This window comes from Crotalus tigris, unplaced genomic scaffold (assembly GCF_016545835.1).
Source record: "Crotalus tigris isolate CLP2741 ecotype Arizona unplaced genomic scaffold, ASM1654583v1 scf7180000024167.7108832, whole genome shotgun sequence".
Lineage (NCBI taxonomy): Eukaryota > Metazoa > Chordata > Lepidosauria > Squamata > Viperidae > Crotalus > Crotalus tigris.
The window spans coordinates 3,514,764-3,538,756 of record NW_024100417.1 but is presented as its reverse complement, the minus strand read 5'-3'; the positions used below and the strand labels follow the sequence as shown (position 1 = coordinate 3,538,756).

At 38.3% G+C, this 23,993-nt stretch overlaps 1 long non-coding RNA gene across 1 annotated transcript; it reads right to left on the bottom strand.

Annotated features, from left to right (window-relative positions):
- Window positions 1-1,019: 1,019 nt before the first annotated feature.
- LOC120298953 lies at window positions 1,020-16,047 on the bottom strand. The gene is made up of 5 exons (XR_005554287.1): window positions 15,988-16,047; window positions 14,865-14,957; window positions 6,948-7,665; window positions 3,890-4,066; window positions 1,020-1,835 (listed from the first exon to the last, which is right to left on the bottom strand). It is a non-coding gene; the product is annotated as an uncharacterized LOC120298953 (long non-coding RNA).
- Window positions 16,048-23,993: the final 7,946 nt, after the last annotated feature.

The window sequence follows — 23,993 nt, the reverse complement described above, 5'->3', positions numbered from 1 at the left end:
CAAAGTTTTGGAATTCATTGCTGCTGGAGAAATATATTCATAAAGAGATGCATTTTTTCCTATCTTGAATATAGTCAGGAACAATTCAAACGGAAACTTTCTTAAGTACTTGTTGAGTGAAATACTGTCTAGAACAGGGCTTTTCAACCAGTGGCATGGGTATCACCTGTGGTACATTGACACCTGGCAGGTGGTACACGACCATCCTATAAAAGTGGTAGCAGGGGAGGGGAATGAGCTGAACTGGTGGCAGCACTGCACAAGCCTGAGCAAGAGATGGCTGGAGCTGCAGGGCTGTCAGGGCTCAGCGGAAGCGCCAGGATCAGTGCCACTTTCCAGCTGATCGGCGCTTCTTCGGGGCTGTCAGGGTTCAGCGGAAGCGCCAGGATCACTGCCGCTTTCCAGCTGATCGGCTCTTCGGGGCTGTCAGGGCTCAGTGGAAGCCCCAGGATCAGCGCCAGGCTCTAGCTGGAGTTCAGCGCTGATCCTGGTGCTTCTGCTGAGCCCTGAAGAAGCACCAATCAGCTGGAAAGCAGCACTGATCCTGATGCTTCTGCTGAGCCCAGAAGAAACACTGATCATCTGGAATGTTGCACCATCTCCAGGGTCTTGTGATTTACATTCAAATGCTTGTCATCTGATTCATATTTATGATGGTCACAATGTCCTACGGTCATGTGAAGTGACCAAAACCTGCTGCAACCACCCAGCAGACGGGGGGAATAAAAACCAAACACCCCCCACCCCACCCCCGCTGCCAATCCTCAACAGAAATGCTCACAACAATGAAAAGCTCGGACAGGAGGAAGAGCGCCGCTGGGCACTGTGGCTTGGGGGGCATTTTTTTCAGTGCCATTGTAACTTCGAACAGTCACTAAGCAAACTATTGTAAGTCGAGGACTACCTGTACTTTATCACTTTTTTCCTTTTTTTTTGGGTCATCAACTTTTTGACACCTTGCTAGGTGACTGGTGGTACTTGGATGTTGCCATATCCTAAAAGTGGTACAGTGGGTGAAAAGGTTGAAAAGCCCTGGTCTAGAAAGAACATGTGCTGCATGCTACATAACTCTTGGGTGGTGTGTTTTCGCTGTCACAGAATAATTTATCCTTTTGTAATATTTATATTAACTAACATGGAGTTTAATCATTCATGAAAGGAAAAGGTCCTTCCGCTTATAATTAAAGCATATGGATCCAGCAAGGATCAGCACTGAAAGAAAGAGACAGGGTACAGATGTGATCTCTGCTGATTCCCACTGTTGCCTCTCACTGTTCAAAGGGTTCCCTTACTTGCCACAACAACAATTTATGGTATAAGGTATAAGGTCTACAAGGAAGGAAGCAACATTTTCCTCTTACTTCCACTATGAGAAGATGACTGCTGCTGAGTTTTCAAATTGCTTGAGTTTTCCATTTCTGGTCCTTGGCCCATCTGATCAGGAATCTAGCAAGGAATCAGGAATCTGGCAAGCTCATGGATTTCTAAGTGGACCCAAACGATCCACATTCAACTTGGATCGTTATCCATATGTGGATCTGGTCAGTGATTTAGAGATTTCAAAATTGCTTCTCTGCCCCAGGTCTGAAATATAAACATAAACTCTCTGTTCCATGAGACCTTGTTATGCAACTAGATGAACTTTGAAGTAGCTTCTGTTCTAAATACTGATTATCCATGCTGGGCTTTTTGAGATTTTGAAAACCTTGCATGACTTTGGAAAGATGATCAGTATGGCCTACAACCATAATCCCAGGCTCAATTACAATCATAAGTCAAAGACTACCTGTATTGAAAAAGAATAAAACAACAACTTCTAAAACATCTTCCAATCCCTGAAAAGAAAAATTTTAATTCAGTTCATGTATATGATGTACTTTATGTTTAGCATATTATAGTTCACTCTGTTGTGCCATCAGTATACACACATACCCAAATAAAATCCCTTATTTCTTCTTTCTCCACCTAAGCCATTCAATAAGCAAAGTTTTCTGAGCGGGTTAGGAAACTGAATGAAGAGTTGCTAAAAATATTCTTTTAAAAAGCAGCAGCAATGAAAATGGTAGAATTAATAAGCAATAAGGATGGAATGAAAATGGGTTGAAATCTCTTTTCATCGTTCTAAATGAGTCTGCTTTTCTGGTGGCTCAAAAGGGATCGTGGGGAAGGCACAGGGAAAATCAGTATTATTGAAGAATTCTCTTTTCTTTACTTAGGTTTCAGGCACTAAGAAGAAGCTAGTGAGAAATAAATGTTAGCAGGACTGATTGTTCACATTGTTTGCCAAGGGAGGACAGTGCTGAAAAGATTAATTGGTCCAAGCAATGTAAATAATGCCTTCCTTCCGTTTGTGTGACATTGTGATCTAACAGGACAAACTTCTGCCTGTAGGGGTGCGGGAAATTCTCACCAACCCGATCATTGCTAACTGCATTTCAGAAGCTTGTGGCATCATCTGTATTTATGTGGGACAGGAAGCTATCCTGGGCTGAAAGTAGATCAACATTGCAGGCAGGGAATTAGCTACCTTTTGTATCTGAGTTGCATGGCAGAAGATTGCTATAAATGTCCAGGATGGGTGGACATGACATACTTTGTTCCAGATGTTAGTGGGGTAGCTACATTGTGTCTTTGCCTTTACTGTCTTGGGCTGGGTGAACACAGGATTTGGCAGCTGCTGAACTGGTGCAAGGGTAATAGGTCTCCTCTCTCCCATCAGCACAACTGCCCACAAAATTGCTCAGCTGCAGACTCATTATTTGCAATGAGAACCATAAGCATCTGCAGAATCCCTCCTACTGAAGTCAAGAAAGATTAAAATGCTAGCAGCAAATGGAATCATTTACAATAACTCAAAAGAAGGCAGTTTAACCAATGAAGCAAGGGAAAAAGAGCCCCATTGTTCTAAACACATTGCCTCATTTTTATTTTTTTGCTGCAATGTGATGAGAAATAGTCCACAATATGAAATCTAACAGCAAGGAAAGCAATTTAAATGCATGTGACAATAATGTTAGTTTTCACAAGGCCTGAGGTGACACAAGAATAGATTTTTGTCTCACTAAAGGTGCAGAACTGGGGTTAAGGAAAGCTCAAAAAGAAAGGTGCTGGGTGGTCAATTTTAACATCAAATATCAGGATGTATCCAGGCAATTTTTTTTATTAACATGAGCTGTAATTAGGATTTCCTGATCAACAGCTATTCAGCTCACACAGTGGAGTGATAATTGGCTACTTGCAGTCAAACTATACATTATATAGGAGATTTATTATTGGTTATCCCAGTTTTTATATCACTTAAAAGCAAGTGCAAAATGGGCTGGAAATGGATGCTCCTATATTGCAAGTAGAAATAGGTTTAAAACAGCCTGTTTACATAAAACTGGCCTAGCTTAATGTCTATATTTCAAAGGCAAATAGCTAGTGGGATTGATATATTCTTTGGTCAACCTACCAGGAAGGGATATTTACTGGTTTGAACACTTTTATTAAAATAACAAAAGCAGCACAAAGTCATTGTGATGCAAGTCCTGCACCTTTTGTGTATGCTTGTAAGATCACAATGTATGTATCAAAGAGCTTGCATTATGATGTTGTCTTTGTTGTTTACCTTGGTCCCCCTACTGCCTCTGCCAGCTAGCCCTTTCTTTCATACTTTAGAACTGATGAGATTCAGCCAAAGATTTCCATGTAAAATGTAATAAAGTCTTTATGATAAGTCAAACATTTTAGTATTGGGCCTTTATAGCCTGCCAAGCTTCATGAAAATCTGCCAACTCTTTCTGATAAAACTCCTACAGCATTCTTGGCTGCCACACAATGGAAACTGGTCAAATGATATTTTTGAAAGGTGTTTGTCTATGACCATTCCTAAGAATCAACAGCTTACCTCTACTTCCCTCAGCTTCTCCACTTTCTTCAATGGGAAGCAAGCATCAGTCCTAAAGAGAACCAATTTGAGGTAGTGGTTAAGACACCAGGCTTTAAATTGGGAGACTTGGAGTTCTGGTCCCACTTTAGGTATGAAGCCAGCTGGATGATGTTGGGCTAGTCACTTTCTCTTTGCCTAGGAAAAAGACAATGTTGCCAAGTAAAGTGGAGGGGGTTGGCAGGAGTCAACAACACTGATTCAAAGATATGCATGTGTGCGTGCGCGCACGCACAACCTGAAAGACTTACAAACTGCCTGATGCTTAGGATGCAGTGATCCTGTATCTTTGGGATCACAGAGGTGACCCTTCTTTCAGTGTCAAAGTGCTGTGGATAGCAGGCAGAATTACATGATTAACAATTGTAAATATCCAGAAATAATCTGGGAAGGCTGAGAGAGAGAATGAGTGCATCCTCTGTCCTTGGGGAGTTCCATATTGCTCTCCACCAATGTTCTGGTAAGCCACAATTTTGCACCCCACTTCAGCTAGTGGATGCCTCCCATTGGATCTGTATTCATTTGCAAAAAACTCAATCCTGTCTGATGAGGGATGTCCACTTGACAATTTCTATGTCTACAATTTAAACTGGAAGTCATCTATAATTCTTATATGGAAAAGGATGGGGTGACAAAATGGCTGGCATACATAAGCATTCACTGAAAATTGCTGAAGTTATCTTACTAACTGCTTGTTCAGCAGCATGCCAGATATAAACTGCAGATCTAGAGGTAGGATGAATATGACAGAGGAAGAAGAGGGGCAGAAGAACCACATGATGTTGCTGGAGTCACATACCAGTAGGTTTCATCTGTGCTTAGGCCAGATGGACCTGAAGGTTCTGCCATATTAAACATTTCCCACAACTTTCCATCAGGATGGGGTATAGTGGAAACCAGCCTGTTGCTTTGGTTTTATGAAACTCTCTCTTGTTCACTGCAAATGGAAGTTGGTACATTTGTCTCAGGTCATCCCACTACCACCTATAGATGTTAGCATCTCCTTCCCTTCCTATCTTCTTAGAGGATAGTATTCTTTCTGAAAATGGCTGAAGATCCCCTGGTTCCAGAAATTACAGTAGGTGAAGTGAAGTTGTGAAGCAGGTACTTGGCTACTGAAAGTCAAGGACCACTGCCGATCTGACGCCAGCGGCAGAGAAGAATATTCTATCAGCCATTACAGCCTGTATTCTTTTCTTTACATATCTGCAAGCAAGCTGAAGTAGTTTCTGCATTTTTGGAGGGAGAGAGAGAGAGGACACATCCTTGGCAGCGAATCAGTACTATGTTCAGAACTTGCAGCACCTGGCCAAGGAGTCCAGACAACTTTGTAGATCTCCTAATAGCATGTCCCTGAGCTGCTTTGTGCTCTGGGAGAATCCCAATACTATGGATGTGAGCATATGGTGATCTCTAAAATTACATGCATAACATTTCTCAGTTAATCTATCAGCATCTATGAGCTTAGAATAGAAATTACCCACAAGGACTCACTTGTTATGTAAGGATTTACATTCATCAGACAAAGAACAAACAGCACAGGGTAATGAACCTCCCTGGTCCTATATTTTATCTCTGGCTTTTTGTCTGGTCAGATGGGCACTTGTCCCCCACAAAAAATCAAACAAACAAACAAACAAAAACCACTGGGTTTCACCAGTCACAATTTTCATTTTTGAAAAAAGCTGGTTACGAAGTCAGGGACACCTCTGGAAAGGACAGAGATACTGGGAGATAGCACTTAATTTTCCAGTATATTCATTTTCCTTTTCTTCCTGTCTGCCTAAAATAATTAAATCAGGTACATAAGGATTTTTAGCCTGTGCCAAAGCAGGTGACTGCAAATACATTAGTTCAAAAAGATACGTTGCTTACTTTTGAAGTAAGTCATCAATCTTGGGTTTGTCTATATTGCTGTCAAATGTTGGTTCACAGGGTATCTTTTACTTAAAAACAGCCTTGTCAGTCCTCCACTATGTGAAGTGAGAGTTAGGACTATCATTTTGTCTAGATGCAACTCTTCATTATTTAAACTGGTTATCTACAATATTGGCATCTCTGCATTTGCCTAAAAATTTCCCTCTCAGAAAAAAAGTAATGCCATAATGGCATCTTAATTATGTGCAGTTGGATTGTGCCACATCTATACTCACTTCCTGCCTCTGAGATTGCTCACTAGCTTCCTGTATGATTTTGTAATGCCCAATTGCCCTCTTATAAAAATGATAGGAAAATCCTACCTCTTCTCACAGAATGCACATGGGGAGTTTGAAACTGGAAATAAAGAGCAAGCAAGACTTGGATTCTGCGACCTACAAACATGCTTCTCATAGCAGAGCACTGTCAAGTTTTATTATTGGCCTCAACCTAGGGAATCCAGTAAACCAAAGTGCAGGCATTGGCCTGTTAGACACGGGATAAATAAAAATATCAGAACCTAGTATAAATCTAGTTACTTTTCCCAGATACTTTTAATAACATCCATCCCTTTTGTGAGAATTTGGATTTGTTTTTCACCCAGTGTGGTACCAAGCAATTTGACCTACATTTCAAAGCACACTCTGTAGTGCCTAATATGATTGCTCTATTTTTCTTCTTACAAAGGGTTAGGAACATATTTTTAGCACTCCTGCTGCCTAGATAGCCTGAAGAAAATGTTGGAAAACTGAAAACTAGCTGTCTCCATTTGCAGTATTTCTGTTGGAGAAGACATTAGTAAAATTTCAGAGTAAAGCTAAGCATTCCTAGGAAATGGTTAGTGGAGAGCCCAGTTGTAACTTCTTTTGACTGATGGGCCTAATCCAGGGGTGTCAAACTGCCAGCTCACGGTCTGGATGCATCATGCCAAAACAATGCCCACCCCAGCTCCAACAATGGAGAAAAAGTCACGATACGTTGCGACATGTTACGTGACGTTGTGAGTTTGACACCCCTGGCCTAATCATACAGCCCAAATGATCCTAGTAGCACCTTGAAAATTCAAATCTGGAAACACATCAAGCAAGCCAGAGATACATACTTCATGGATGTTTAAGTTTGCTCTTGTTGGTTTCAAGTTTCCTTCCTTCCTCATTTCAAAACTGTTCTTCCAAACTTCAACTTATCTGTGTGGAAAGTATTTTGGTGAAAATTAGCATTGGTCAGCACTGTATATTGGAGTGGTAATATATATTTGAACAGGTTGGAACATGGGCATCCAGCTCTCACTCTCACTACTTTAGATGACAGTCATCTTTGGATCACCTCCTAGAAATTGGGAGTCTATTTATTTGGCCCTGCTACCCATATCCATTGTATCCACTTGAAGAAAGAGGTGATCTGCCTTCATGCCCCTCCATGGTTCCTTAAAATATTACTGACTTGGATCTGGTCCAGTGTATGTATGAATCTCTCTTGCAGCTTCCATGAAATATGACTGCATATGGAAGGACATAAAAGGGGGTGTTTGTCACAAACATCTTTATTGTCTCTGACCCCAGAATGAGATCCAATATGCCATAGCTTCATTCTGTTCTCTTGCCAGTAAGTTTCCATCCTTGATATTGGAACCCATGGTGAGATTATTGGACTGGAGAAATATTATCTGGGAAGAAGCAGCAATGCCATCAGGATAGATAATGAAGGATGCTGTAGGTTTGTTTTGATTCCCAGAGCAGACTGCCGAGGAGCTGAGAGGAATTTACTTATTTCATCTTTTTATTTTTGAGGGTGTCCCAATCATCAATGGCTCTGGATAGCTTATAATTAAAAAGAAAAGAAAAGAAATACAGTATGGATAGTCCTTAATTTACAATCACAATTGAGCCCAAAATTTATGTTGCTAAGTGAAGCATTCGTTAATTGAGTTTTGCCCCATTTTACGACCTTTCTTGCCACAATTGTTAAGTGAATCACTATAGTTGTTCAGTTAGTAACATTGGTGTTAAGTGAATCTGGCTTCCCCATTGACTTTGCTTATTAGAAGATCACAAAAGCTGATCACATGACCTAGGACACTGCAATCATCATAAATATGAGCCAGTTGCCAAGTATCTTAATTTTGATCATGTGACCAAGAGGATGCTGCAATAGTCATAAGTGTGAAAAATGGTCATGTCACTTTTTTCAGTGCCATTATAACTTTGAACAGTCACTAAATGAACTGTTGTAAGTAGAGCACTACCTGTATATCAAAATATATCTAACATATATCACAGCCAAATGGAAGGCTAACTCAATAACACACATATTGAAAAGCAAAACAAAACCTTAGGGCCTCTATACCCAACCTATCCCAAGATATGGGAGAAAAACCAGGTTCTAAATGCTTCTTGGTTAAGGTGGGAGCAATATATATCTCTGGAATGATGTCATTCCAGAAGACAGATACCACTACCAAAATAGGCACACTTCCTGGACCTGGCAAGATGACATTGTTTAATCAACAAGACACAAAGCATACCCATCAATGAAAATAGCCCAGGTGAACAGCTGAAAGTCTGGAGGGAGCTATTGTTATATTGTTATATTGTTATTGTTATTGTTATTCCACTACATTGCTAAACACCCACTTTCTGTTGTTCACACAAGACTAATGCTCTTCCAAAATGGTGATGAGCACATTATTAGAAATAACCTGGCCAGGAAGCAGGTGATATTGTCCTTCATATTACACTGTGCCACCCCACCATGCACCATTTATTCATTTAACAAATATAAGGCTGCCCATTACTATAAGAAATTCTGAGTAGTGAACAACGCAATTGTTTTAAAATATAAACATATTAAAAGCCAGTACAATTGAAACACAGAATTCTAAAAGATTACTTGCACTTGGTCTGAAGTAAGTTTTGACAGATGCCTAAAAACACCATCTAACCTCCCCATTCCACATTAAGGAGAATTACTGATAGCTCTACTTCTGCTGGCTGGTGTTGTTTGGTGGGAGATAAGAACATCCCCCTCCCCAGGAGAATTTAGGAATACCTTACCTTAATGTGCCCTTTACCCAGTAAATAAATGTAGGGGTTCTGTAACTGGAACTAGAAAAAGAAACAAAGTGTGTAGCCTTGTCTAACTATTGCTATCTTGCTTCTGTAATCAGCATTTTTGTCAGGGACAAATTTCATGCAAGCATGGGAAACATGTATACAGATGGGATATACTGAAGGAGGGAATAAGGGATTGTACAGGAATGATTGATGTCTTCCTTATATTGTAATAACTCTGTTGTCTGACATTGATTGGCTAACAAAGTTTATAAAGCAATGCTATTAACTTTCTAAGGTCTGGCACCTCTGATCGTAACTGTCTGCCAGCGTTCAGATTGTGTCCCACCCTGGATTTAATTTGATCAAATAAAAAGTACTGTTTCTTTAAGAAGTCTCTGCTTGAGTTTTCATGATTAGTTTTTATGATTTCTCAGGTTTTGCCAGGGGCCAGTGACCTTACATAAGGATACCTCAATCGGATGGATAAAAGGTGTCTGTGGCAGAATAAACATCAACAGTGAGGATAGAAAATGTTATGCCTATTTGGTTTTCTCTTGGCTCCCAGGTTGGGAGATGTCACTTTAACTTTGCATTGAGGGAGGGTGGAAAATGAATAAAAAATGTGTCATGTGGAAGTCCTTGAAGTCTAATTTGTTCTCCAAGCATTAATAGGCTAATTTTGTCAAGCAAACAGGGCTTGATAAAAGTCAGTAATATAGAAGTTCAATTGTCCGATCATGTGGTCTTCATTGTGTGAATCTTTGGCATTGCCAAACTTAGGAAAGAAAGAAATAGTACAGGTAATCCATGCTTAACAAACCACAATTGGGACTGGCAGTGAACATCATATGGCTGTGACAGACTTACAACCTGCTATGGTCATTAAAAAAATCACCTGCAATTGTTAAGCAAGCCTTCATGTGACCATGACATGTGATTGTGCTCCCAGCTTCTCCATTAACTCAGCTGAGAAGCCATTTGTGAAACACACAAATGGTGATCACATGACAGTGGGACTCTATGACTATCATAAATACCTGCTAGTTGGAAAGTGCCCCAATTTCAATCATGTAACCATGGGGAGGAAGCAACAATTGTAAATGTGAGGGCTGGTCATAAAATTACTTTTTCAAATCCATCATAACTTTGAACAGTCACTAAATGCCACTTTTAGCAATCTTAGACTATTTTATGGCAGATGCTACAATCCTTAAATGCACTGCTTGGGCTTTGTCATACTGTATCTGAAGTACTGACAAACACTGAATGAAAACAAGTAATTTAAAAATGCTGTCATAAGGCTGGTATGTCATTTTCAGAGCATCAGCTTTTATCTCTGCGAACTGCTGTCAAGTTGACATTTCTCAAAAAATGACATGACCCCACTGCATGCACTACAAAGAATCTTAGGGAACAAAGTTCAATAGAGAGATGCTTAAAAGACACACTTTTATAGAAAGCGGGACAAGTACAATCATTCCCTTTAGATTCTTATCACAGTGTCAAAATAGATCCCTGCTGCATTGAGCAAATGGTGTTCATTTAGAATTGTGCTCGTTTTATTCATCTGTTCATAAGAACCCTTTCAGGTTGCTTAGAATACTTCAAGTATTTTTGCTATTGTCACTTGATCACTAATTTGATCATTTAAGAAGAACAAAACAGGATGAAATAGTTCACTTTTCCTGCATGCATGCATACATTACATCCTTGTGAATGTGACTGAAGCATCTACTACTTTCACCTAGCATTTCAGTTCAGTTATGACTATACCATGTCATATGTGAAACTTTTGTGGGTTAAAATGCCATCAAAATAATGACCCAAGTTCTGTGCCAGTTCCTTCACTCATAATGAGACGGGTTAAGCTGCAGTTTCTCCTTTATCTGCTTAAAGTCAGCTCAATAAAGCTTATTTCTGGGAAGACAAGTGTACAATTGTGGTGTCACTGTTCACTTAATATCCTTCTCAAAACAATCTCCTTATGAAGGGAATTAACACAAGTGTGTGGTTTTGTGGGATGAATCTTTCTAAGCTTATTTACTTGATAATGAATTGAAGGCAATATTCACAGAGGCTATTATTGATGCTCAGACAACTCTTAGGGCCTTCTTCCCTTGCACCTAACAAATGCAACAGTAGCATTCTTGACAACAGAATTTAGTTTTTCTACAGCATCTACAAAATACAGCCTTTATCTTGTCCCCAGCCCATGAGTGAGACAGGCTTACATCATTCTTAGATTATCTTATAACATTTTGCTCTTCATTCTGATATAATTCAAGAGCAACCTTAAGTTTATAAAAACAGGTTAGGGTTGGCAAGTGGACAGTAAATTTCACACCTGTTTCATTTCAATTGGACGGGGGAAGACAGTAGTATTTAATGTATACAGTAGCCTTAGCTTAACAAACTACAAACATTCAACTCTAAGCAGCCATTTCAAATACTGTAGACTAGAGCATTCTACAATATCTGTTCCATTCTTCCCCTCTCTTCCTCACAGCTTTCTTTTGTTCTTGTACTTATCCTGGGGAAATTAAAGGGAAGAGGGAGAAAATGCATATTTTCTGGGCTTCTTAGATTCCAGCATTTTTATTAAGTTGCCTTTGTTAACATCTAGTCTGTTTTCTGAAAAGTGCAGTCCTTTCCATCAGCCAGTTTACTCACAGTCTCTCTCTCTCTCTCTCTCTCTCTCTCTCTCTCTCTCTCTCTCTCTCTCTCTCTTATATTCTATTTGTTCCCGCTGATGCTCCAATTGCAGATTCCTCCTCGACAGACACAATATAGGCAGTCCATGTCATAAAAAAAACCCCAAACCCTGCGGGAAGGCCCCGAAACCTCTCTATTAATGCTTCTGCCCTTTGATATGTTTAGAACCAGAAGATGTTTTAATCACACATGAAACTTTTTGGTGACTATCAGGCACAAAGTTCTTGGTGATTATTTGATACTGAGCCTGATTTGGATCCACAGGGAGGAAATCTGTTTAACAAGGTGACACATGCTGACTTGAGTATCGTTGGAGAGCACTTCAGCTCAGAAGAGGGGAACTTGAGGAAGAGTAGAAAGGTAATATTGGAGATGTGCAATAACAATAACATAGAGCGGTAGTACGGAGACAACAACATGAGCAATGCAAATTCCTAAGTATTTGAAATATCTTTTCTATATGTCAATCCCAAAACTGGAGAGCACGGATCAATACCATAGACATATGAATATATCTGATCAAATGTGTAGAATTTAGGACAAATGATTCTGCCCAAGGAGATTAATTCTCTTGGTCTTCTTCTATGTCAGATCACCTTTGGTAAGTTTTCTTGAGGTGGTGCGAATCAACATTGTTCAGATGATTTTAGCAGTGACATAAATAGGTATCAGCTGGGATATGGCCTTTATTTTGAAAAACCGCTATCTGCAAGCGTTTCTTTTGACATTTTGGTGATTCACTGCAAGGCATACAGAAAGTAGAACTAGGACAGGTTTATAGGTTGCCACATGACATTATCCTGTTGTTTTTGAAATATGTAGGACAATACTCTGAGGAGGTTTATTTTTCATTTATGGACAGACTTCATTGCATTTTATGCTCATTTAATAATAATGACTTCACAGAAAGCAAAATATTCCATCTTCATTAGATGCAAAAGAAATGAGAAACAATAAACAAAGAGCTGCTGTTCTTGATGTTAGTAAAATTTGTTAGGCTTGGAAAGCACAGAATAATGATTTTTTTTTTTTTTTGCTGTCCATCAATAAAAGCGATCCATGGGTGCTTCATAAGAGTAAAAAAACAAAGTATAGCTAAATTTGAGGACTTCCCCCGCAGCATGAGAAATGGAAAATAATGGGATGAAGCAAATGACAAAAAACCCAATGGTTTTAGGCCATATTCTTAATATCAAAACTAATGACTATATAGAAATTGTGGATTAATGGTCAATGATCATGGGAAATGATAGCTGTGAAGCAATTCTTTTGTGCTATAATGATTACTATGTGTGTGCACTCGCATACGTTTGTGCATGTGTCTGGGGGAGGGGGGAAGAGAGAGCCAGAGTCAGTCTTCTTCAACTAGTACAGTCCAGATGCAGTAGAACACTAATTTCATTGAGCATTGTTATGTTTTAAACCAAGAGAGAGCAAAAACTGGAATAGCTAAATTGGTATTCAATCTCACTGTATTCAGTTTCAGGATTCTGCATGTTTTGTATCTCTTGAATATTCTGTTCTTTGTTTCACAAAACCTTGTGAAGCAACGGATGGAAACTAATCAAGGAGAGAAGCAACTTAGAACTAAGGAGAAACTTCCTAACAGTTAGAATAATTAACCAATGGAACAACCTGCCTCCAGAAGCGGTGAATGCTCCAACACTGGAAGTTTTAAAGAAAAGACTGGACAGCCATTTGTCTGTAATGGTATAGGGTTTCCTGCCTGAGCAGGGGATTGGACTCAATGACCTCCTAGGTCCCTTCCAACTTATTATTATTATTAATAATAATAATAATAATAATAATAATAATAAATATATCAGACTGCTTTGGGTAGCCTGTAGGTTATGCAAGTAATATTGTCAAAATGGTCTTTGTCTTCACCTTTTTCGCTTTCTTGGCCACCTAATATTGAGTGATAATAAATCTTACAATGTAGGCAGCAAACTAATAATGTAAGATAAATTCATTTAGGAATAGGATTGTTTGTGGGAGGAGGTAAAAATGTCAAGATGGGGTAGATGACCGGGCTGAACCTGAGGGAGGGATCAAACATGTTATCAGTCATGAGTCTCTTCACAAGAGATCTAAGTCCAGCCTATTTTGAATTCCTTATCTACAGCCAAATTGCTTTGACTGTCCCTAGTTCAGATTCTTGTAGAGACTTTAAGCTTGCAATAAATCTTTATACCCACTTGAACTGCCTAGATCTCCTGTTTTCCCTGCCTCTTGACAGATAGTGAGTACAGCCACCTTAAACCCTGAAACCCTGCTGTCTTTTAACATGTATGTATACATAGGTTTACAAAGTAAAAATCTTCACATTTTTACCTTGTCTCCCCCCATTCTCCCTTCAGATATATGTGTATGGCAGCATTCATAGTAAGATGGTCAAAGACAACAAAAGGATAGATAGAGTGTCGTGATACAAACCCTGCCTCTTTTGTATGCTCTTCACACTGTATATGCATTCAAAAGAAGCAGAGTTTGCATTTTGACCCACTATCCATATACTGCTGATTTTGACTCCTCCCATGAATGCTCCTTGATATCTAAATTAAAAAAAACCTGAAATGTTTGGATGAAATCCTAGACTGGGCTGATAGGAAAGAAAGAAACTTTGATGTTGAGTGGAGGGACATGGAATGGTCAGTCTCAAGTTTTCAGAGTCTGTGCAAGGCCCTAGCCAGCCATGTAATTCTGGGAGTTGGAGTCCACAAGTCATAAACTGGCCAAGGTTGGAGACCCCTGCCCTAAAGTACAAACACATGTTCTTTCATAGAATTCAGCTAAATTAGGAAACAACATGATTGATGGGAGACTGAATCTACCAAAGCTTTTGTTGAGGACCAATTGGATGGAAATATATTGTTTAGGTATAAGATATAAGACTATACTAGTAGGAGCTGGTTTTAAAACTCTTCCTCCCCTGACAGTTTTGCAATTTCAACCATCCCAAATTAGCTATTAATTATGATGGAGTATGTTCTCATTTGTACTGTTTTTTCATCCTATGCAGCCAATAGCAGCAGCTGCCAGGAGAGAAGTTCTCTCTTAACCAGGAATTAATTACAGGGAAAGGTAGAACACCTAACTATCTTCTCCTCACTCATCATGGGATCAAAATAAATACTACCTCCTCCAACTGACTGAAATAAAGACATCTGAAGAACTGGTCACTTGCCAAGTAGTTTGATTTTGGAACAGTCATAGTTTCAATCTTCATTCAGTTCTGGAACATATCATCTCACCTTGTATCTCCACAAAGAGAGGATCAGGCTTCCACTTCTCATGAATAATCAATTATACCTTGTGATGAACATAGCACAACAGTTTTCAGGAAGCTGAAGAAAGATAAGCATTTTTTTTTAAAGAAGCAGGAAACCCCCCCCCCAAAGCATTATATTTTTAGATATGTCATCATATAAAAATATCATATAATGCAGAAATTTAGTGCTGTAAGGCAGGGGTGCTCAACACCCAGTCTTTGGACTGGCACTGGTTCACAGCACGCCAGCAACCGGGCTGTGCAAACAAGCAAAACCCCATTTGTGGGACTGAGGCAGCACATAAAACCACGCACCCTCCGGTCTGCAGAAAAACCTTTCTCCATGGAACTGGTCCCTGGTGCTCAAAAGATTGGGGGCTGTTGCTATAAAGCTAACAGGATTTGCAGAAGAAAATAATAAAAATAATTGTTACTTGTCTTTGATAAGAATTAAAAATATTTCATTCATTCATTCATTCATTTTATATCTCATCTCTCCTCTAGGAAACTCAGCATGACAGAACTGCTGCCTCAGTTTTTTCCTCACAACCACTGTGAGGGAGATTGAATTGAAGGGGAATGACTGGCTCAGACATCCAACAAGCAACCCTTTTTTGACAGTGGATTTTAACCTGTTTCTTCGTAATCTTAATCTAACACTTTATCGGCATTCGATATAGACAATGTGAATTTTAATGAAAAATGGATATGCTTTAAGTTGATCAAAACCAAATAAATTGCATCATAACATAACAATTGCTACAATGTTTAACATTTAATTAGCACAATCTGATGGAATAAGCTGGAGGTGCTATTAGTTCCTAGAGGAAATGATTAAATAAAAATGTTGTTGATGACATTGCTTGTTGAAGTCCTGGAGAAAATCTAGAAGAGCATTTAATCTATTTTTATAATAATTTTATTAAAGTTTATAGTTACAAGAATAAAAAGAATGCAATTTGAGAAAATATAGGAGTAAAAAAGGAAAATTTTAAAAAATTAAAAAGTGCAAATGAAAACTATAGTACAGGTAGCCCTCAACTTATGACCACAATTGAGCCCAAAATTTCCATTGCTAAGCAAGGCCATTAAGTAAGTTTTATTACCTTTCCTACCACAGTTGTTAAGTGAATCACTGCAATTAATAACATGGTTGTTAAGTGAATCCGGTTTCCCCGTTGACTTTGCTTGTCAGAAGGCTGCAAAAGGAGTTCACATGACCTTGGGACACTGCAACCGTCATAAATAAGAACCACTTGCCAAGCATCTGAATTTTGATCACGTCACCATGGGAATGCTGCAATCGTTGCAAATGTGAAAAATGGTCATTAGTTGCTTTTTTCAGTGCTGTTGTAGCTTCAAATGGTCAGTAAACGAATGATTGTATGTTGAGGACTACCTGTAAAGAAAAAAGATAAACAAATTACTTTCCTTTTAATCATGACAAGTACAAACAATTTCAGTAATTTATCCCTTTCTCTGAGACTACAACAACAGCTCTCTTCTTCCCATATCTCATCTCTTATATATAAACAAATTCTTGAAGCCTTGTCATCTAATTCTTATCAGCAAAAGTCTATTAAGAGTTACCAGATATTTTAGCTTAATCAAATCCAACTATCTTTATATTCCTTTAATTTACTTTTAACATAGTAACTTTACATTCCCTTAACTTTACTTTTAACATAGTGACTTATTACTTTCTAATTAAAAAAGATTTTTCCCCTTTTCTCATATCTAATAAACATATAAACCTTAAAAACTTTTTCATTTGATCCTGATTGTCAAAAAACTATTAAGAATTATCAGAAACAACATGTATATTTTAACCTCAACCAAATAAACATTTATATTCCTTTGCTTTGCTTTTAACAATCTTGATCTATAATCCTTTTAAACAGTGTCTCAGAACTCAATTTCTTTTCAGTTTCTCTTTAAAGGTCCTTCAAAACATTTAACACATCTCTTTTGTAAATCTAAAATGAAACATTAGCTCAGTGTTTCCCAAACTTGACAATTTTAAGGCATGAGGACTTCAACTCCCAGAATTCCACAGCCAGCAACACTGGCTGTGGAATTCTGGGAGTTGAAGTCCACATGCCTTAAAATTGTCAAGTTTGGGAAACACTGCTTAGCTAAATCACTCTTCGCTTTGTTATTTATATATCCCTTTTAATATAAAGACTAAGCCAGTTTCATTTGTATATCCCCGGTAACTTCTTTACCCATTTTATACTTTTCTCTTGTTCTTTTAACATCCACATTCAAATCAGCCTCAGTCTCAGCCTTGTCCAGTAAAGCATGCTCTTTCAAAATCTCTTTTAAATCTAGTTTTATGATAGCAGGCAACCTTAAAAGTAACTTTTGCATGCATTGTTCCCAAATATCCTTGAATTGATTTCAATTTAAAACAATTTGTTCTAATTTGTATTAGTTTCTTCTCCTTTAATTATAATATTTTAGTTCTTTCTGGGTTTCCCCTAGTGTTCAACTTTCAGAATCCTATCTTGACAGTTTTTCTGATCAACAGCATTTTCCCATGGGAAGATTTCTTATGTTTAGTTTCAGTATATGTATGTATGACCTGACAGTCATCAGATAACCTGCCTGTATAGCTGGCCAAAGTTTAAATCTTTCTTTCAGTTGTTGATATGTAAACCAATGACAAACATAGCCGTCTGATTCTAACTCTTCCCTTGACTTAAGGATAGGGTAACTGGAGTTGAAAAGTATTATTTTATGATAAGTCCACCAGGACCACCTTTTTCAACTAGTCTCAACCTGCCCAAAACCTATGTCCCAAGATAATCTGCTAGAAGTCTCCAATTACATAAAGAAAGTGGGGGATGAGGCTAGCAAATTCTGTATTTTGGATTGGTATGTCTGCACCTTGGAATAGCCCCTACCCAGGAATTTGTGTTATCAAATGTTCAAATGTTATAAAAATGGAGGATGTTCGGGAATCCTTTGAAACATGAGTTATAACCAACAATTCTAATGCTGTGGATGTTACAATTTATTTTGGTACATTCTTTCATGTGTTTTTATCATGGACTATTTATTCTTTGTAATGATGGAGGATGTAAAGACCAAGAAATCTGTGATGGGCATCAATCTAATCAATAAATGGATGAATAATATCTCTAGCCCTTCTCTCCACCTGAGGCTGAAATCTTGCTTTATAGAAGATATTACTGCTTCCTTTGTTGCTGATAAGTAATTACAGAGTCTTTCCATTTACTACCTAATCAGAATGCTGGGAATGGGGAATGATCAGGACTGGCAATTAGTAACATCAGGTCTGACCTGATATGCTGATCTGATTTCTTATTTGGTTGAAACAAAGATACTGTCCTGTTGTATACAATTATGAAGCAGATTTATTGTACATTTATTGTACATTTTAAATGAATAATGCAGGTGAAACTCTTACCATCTGAAAAATCTTCTTACACGTACCAAATATTGGAGTTGTTCTCTCCAGCAAGGACATGAGACATTTTTATGAGGTAACTTTGATTAAATCCAGTTAAAATTCACACTTTGCATCTATAAATAAGGTCCTCTGAATTAACTGATGTTTTCCATCATCAAACATTATAAAAATATGAGAAGTATTTACCTACAGCATTTGATTTATTAATTACAAAGGCTTACTAATATTTTAAGTTAGTTTGACTTAATATAATATTTGTTGTTCTTGACTGTATGATCATTTTAAAATTATTATATGAGAGTGGTCCTTTGAGTTTCTCTCCCTCCTTTTCTCATTTTACTGTCACTGTTTGCAAAGATACACTGTATAAATTACATTCGTTTGGTTGCTGTTCATGTTTAATTTCTACTTGTGTAACCATCATCTGCAAAGCAAGTCTTGTGGCAGAAAAAATGGTACAGTACATACAGCAGGAATAGTATTTACAGTATATATTGTTGGGAATGAGATAGGCAGAACATTAGAAAGTCAAGAGGTCATGAGGATTACTTAAAGCCTCCTTTAGCAAAGCAGTAATTAAAAATAACAAGATTTTCCTGCATAAACTAATAGTTGGTTAAAATAATGCTGTTGAGAATCTCTTATCCATATACAAATCCTGCCTCTATTTTTCACTCCCGAAATTGTGAAAACATTTTAAATTCATCCACACATGTTCTCATCATTGCAAGCCAGAGATATCTGTAAGGTGTGGTGAAAAAAATGTGGCATATGGATTTTTTGGGCCGGTTATGGCTGTTTTAACTATGTTGGTATCATAGTTTCAGGAAGGTCCCTGCAAATCAGAAGAATATACCCTTGCTTAGGTTCTATCGTAGTACACAATATCATTTGCTAACAATGTTTGTTGTACTTTATATTGAATAATATTATCAATCTCTAGGCAGAAGAATAAATGGGCACAAATCTGATTTTAAAAATGGTAATATTAAAAAAAAATGAGGCAGCACTGCAGTCCTGCAAGGCACTCTGCCTCTGACCTCAAGATGGTCTTGAGATTCATGAGAAAAGAAATTGCAAAGGCCAAGTTCATCACAAAACAGCAGATGTTGAAACCAATAATAGATGTTAAAAGGTTTCTCATGATTAATCAAATTGCATTTCCTTATATAGCATTTGCACCACTCCCAAAGGGCTGCATGGCTCTGAAGTTTTTCACAGGGCAGCTGAATTACTTTACATTTGGCTCGGCTGCGATTCAACAGGAAACTCATTGCATTTGGCATATGGGGTGATAGATTGAGATCCATAAAAGCTCAGCATTAAGGTATCACAAGAATCTCCATTACTTTATCTATATAATTGTTTTTTTGAAAACATTTAGAATACCTTATCAAGAAACTTTTTTTTTTTGTATTGCAGTACATGTTGTTTTTCATGCAATGTGATCTCTGCAATTTCTGGTTTCCACAACTGTGTCTAATTTCAGACATCAATCCCATAGACATAGGGTTATCAGATCTAGGCAGCATAAATTAAAATGCAAAGATGTATAGAAAACTCTAATGGCTGCCAACTGATGGTCAACTGGATTTTTAAAGACCAGATGTGGTACTACAAAATAAAGCTTACAAAGAAAAAGGAAATGTTCATTATAAATGCTTTCAATTTTTTTTTTAGAAATTAATATCTTACTTGTTCTTGTTGTTAGTTGCGAAGTCATGTCCGACCCATCGCAACCCCATGGACAACGTTCCTCCAGGTCTTCCTGTCCTCTACCATCTTCTGGAGTCCATTTAAGCTCACGACTACTGCTTCAGTGACTCCATACAGCCACCTCATTCTCTGTCGTCCCCTTCTTCTATTGCCCTCAATCTTTCCCAGCATTAGGCCTTTCTCCAGTGAGTCCTTCCTTCTCATTAGTTGGCCAAAGTATTTGAGTTTCAACTTCAGGATCTGGCCTTCTAAAGAGCAGTCGGGGTTGATCTCTTCTAGGACTGACTGGTTTGAATGCCTTGCTGTCCAAGGGACTTGCAGGGGTCTTCTCCAGCACCATAGTTCAAAGGCCTCAATTCTTTGTTGCTCAGCCTTTCTTATGATCCAACGTTCACATCCATACATTGCAACTGGGAAAACCATGGCCTTGACTATACATACTTTTGTTGGCAGGGTGATGTCTCTGCTTTTTAGTATGCTGTCTAGATTTGCCATAGCTTTCCTTCCTGGGAGCAACTGTCTTTTAATTTCTTGGCTGCAGTCCCCATCTGCAGTGATCTTGGAGCCCAGGAAAATAAAATCTGTCAATACCTCCATTTCTTCCCCATCTATTTGCCAGGAATTGAGAGGGCAGGATGCCATGATTTTGGTTTTCTTAATGTTGAGTTTCAAGCCAACTTTTGCACTCTTCTTCTTTACCCGCATCAAGAGGCTTTTTAGTTCCTCTTCACTTTCTGCCATTAGAATGGTATCATCTGCATATCTTAGATTGTTGATATTTCTCCAACTTTTGATTCATCTAGCCCTGCCTTTCTCATGATGTGCTCTGCATATAAGTTAAATAGGCAGGGCAATAGAATACAGCCTTGCCAGACTCCTTTCCCAATTTTGAACCAATCACTGGTTCTGTATCCAGTTCTTAACCCTCATATAGGTTTCTCAAGAGACAAATAAAATGGTCTGGTACTCCCATCTCTTTAAGAACTTGCCACAATTTGTTGTGATTCATACAATCAAAGGCTTTAGCATAGTCAATGAAGCAGAAGTAGATGTTTTTCTGGAACTCCCTAGCTTTCTCCATGATCCAGCGTATGTTGGCAATTTGATCTCTAGTTCCTCTGCCTCTTCGAAATCCTCTCTGTACTTCTGGTAGTTCTTGATCCACATATTGCTGGAGTCTAGCTTGTAGGATTTTAAGCATAACTTTACTAGCATGTGAAATGAGTGCAATGGTGCGATAGTTTGAACATTATTTGGCATTGCCTTTCTTTGGAATTGGAATGTAAACTGACCTTTTCCAATCCTGTGGCCACTGTTGAGTTTTCCAAATTTGCTGGCAAATTGAGTGTAGCACTTTTACTGCATTGTCTTTTAAGATTTTGAATAGCTCAGCTGGAATTTTGTCAACTCCACTAGCTTTGTTGTTGCTCAGATTTCCTAAGGCCCATTTCACTTCACATTCTAGGATGTCTGGCTCAAGGTCAGTGACCACCCCATCGTGGTTATCTGGCACGTTAAGCTCGTTTTTGTATAGTTCTTCTGTGTAGTTTTGCCACCTCTTCTTACTACTAAACCTATAATATATTTAAATTATCTACAGATAGCCCTTGACTTACAAGAGTTCATTTAGCGACCATTCAAAGTTAAAATGGAACTGAAAAAAGTGACTTATGACTGTTGTAGCATCCCCACGGTCATGTGATCAAAATTTGGACGCTTGACAACTGACCCATATTTATGAATGCTGCAGTGTTCCAGGGTCATGTAATCATCTTTTGTGACCTTCTGACAAGCAAAGTCAATGGGGAAGCCAGATTCACTTAGCAACCGGGTTATCTTATCAATTGCAGTGATTCACTTAACAACTTTGATGAGAAAGGTCATAAAATGGGGCAAAATTCACTTAACTGTCTCATGTAGCTACAGAAATTTTGGGCTCAATTGTGGTTGTAAGTCGAGAACTACCTGTATTTTCTACAAATTGTATTTTATATTCTTTAAAGTCCATTTTCACTCTATTTTCATAGATTGCTGTATTTCTAATATATTTATTGTTGACCTCTGTATTTCTTTTGTCTACAATCCTATACATATGTAATCTGCCTAGTGTTTGGTGGAAACAGCATCCAATTGGTTCTGAGACAAACACAAGCTACACATTAGTTGGGGCCAAGATAAATGTAATTACAAGCTAAATAAAAAATAAGTCTAGTCTCTGGACCATGGGATATAATTGTTCAACTATATTCTGCATCAGCCAGACCCATAAATTGAAAATTGTGTTAAATTCTGGGCACACTGGATACAAATTGGAACAAGTCTAGAGAAAGGCACTGATGATAACTGAGGGACTGAAGCTAATTCTAACAAGGTCATAGCAAGAAAATTGGAGAGGTTTTGCCCTGAGATAAGACAATTGAAGGTTTGTAACATAGAACTAGGTCACATCCTATTTTCTGTTGCCCCAGAGTACAAAATTAATGGTCACAGATGCACAAAGGCAGTACTTCCTAACAGTAAGAGCAGTTCAACAAAGGAATAAACTACCCAAAGAAAATTGTGAGCTTTCCATTCCTAGATATATTTAAGTGATAGCTCCACAGCTATTTATTGAGGTTGCTTAATTTGGATTTCTGCACCGAACAGGGGGTTGGACCTGATGGCCCAAATAGCTCCTTCCAACTCTATGACACTGAGATTCACTATGATACTAGCTCACAATGCCTATCTTTCTCCTGTTGATTCTTGACATATCAATAGAACTTAGATCACGGGTGTTAAACTGGTGACTTTTCCCCCCTTGCTGGAGCTGGGCTGGACATGGCTCCCGTATGACGCATCCGGCCAGTGGGCCGGCAGTTTGACACCCCTGACTTAGATAGTTCTGGGACTGTTACAGACATATGAGTCACTCAAGGGTTCTCATTGTTTCTGTGCAAGCAGGCAAAATTACAGGTACACCGTGAAATTTCTGCAGACTAAAAATGAGCTTTATTTGCTCTCCTTGCCATCCCAAGGTCATCCCACTGCTCTATATTATCCCAACAAGGCAATTCCAATGATAGAAATAATTAGGTAAATTCCACTTCTAAGCTGCCAGTGTTGCCATATAATTGAGAGAGCTTGATACATGGAAGTAAAGTCATGGCACTTCCTGAGCTTTTCCAGCTGAGCCAGCTTAAGGCAACAGAGGTGAATAAGCAGAATCCTTTTTAATGAGTACTTGTCAATGTTTTTATGTTCCCTTAGCAATGGATGAAATTTGTTATATCAACTCCAAATTGGTATGGGGAGGAGATCCAATCTTGGGGCTTCTCCGGCATTTATAGATGAAAGGGACACTCTGAATGCTCTTTGATGTTTATTTAGGCAAAAGCACAGTTAATGGGAAAGGAAGTGAAGAGATCACAGATATTGAAAGTGCAAATAAGAGCATTCTATCCTGCTTATTTGCCTTTGTATGATATTGTGCTTCTTATGCTTATTGTTTTGCTTCTAATGCTATATTCAGCAAGGCAGTGACTGGACTCAATGTTTAATTACTTGATTCCACCTTGCATTGTGAAGCTAGGCTGCAAGTGGTGGTGTAGAAAGAGCAACTATTTTCAGAATAAGGGTAGGAGCTAACATCTGTGCTTAAAACAATATGCATATGCACATTTACATCATAGTTTGCTCAAATGAAGAAAATGTAGAAACACATAATTGGCAATTAAAATACATGACTCTTATGCTTGTTAAATTGTATTTAGCCCAGCCTTCCATGTCAGCAGGTAGTGATGATTACGGGAATTGTACTGATTGTGCCAGTTGGAAACAATGGGAGTTGTAGTCCAATAGATTATAAAGGCAGCCAGCTAAGGAAGCCTGGATTAATGACAGTAGGGGTTTGTAACTTCAGAACATACATCATTAGCATGACAACCTTTAGAAAAAGTTCACTTTGCTTTGCCCAGTACT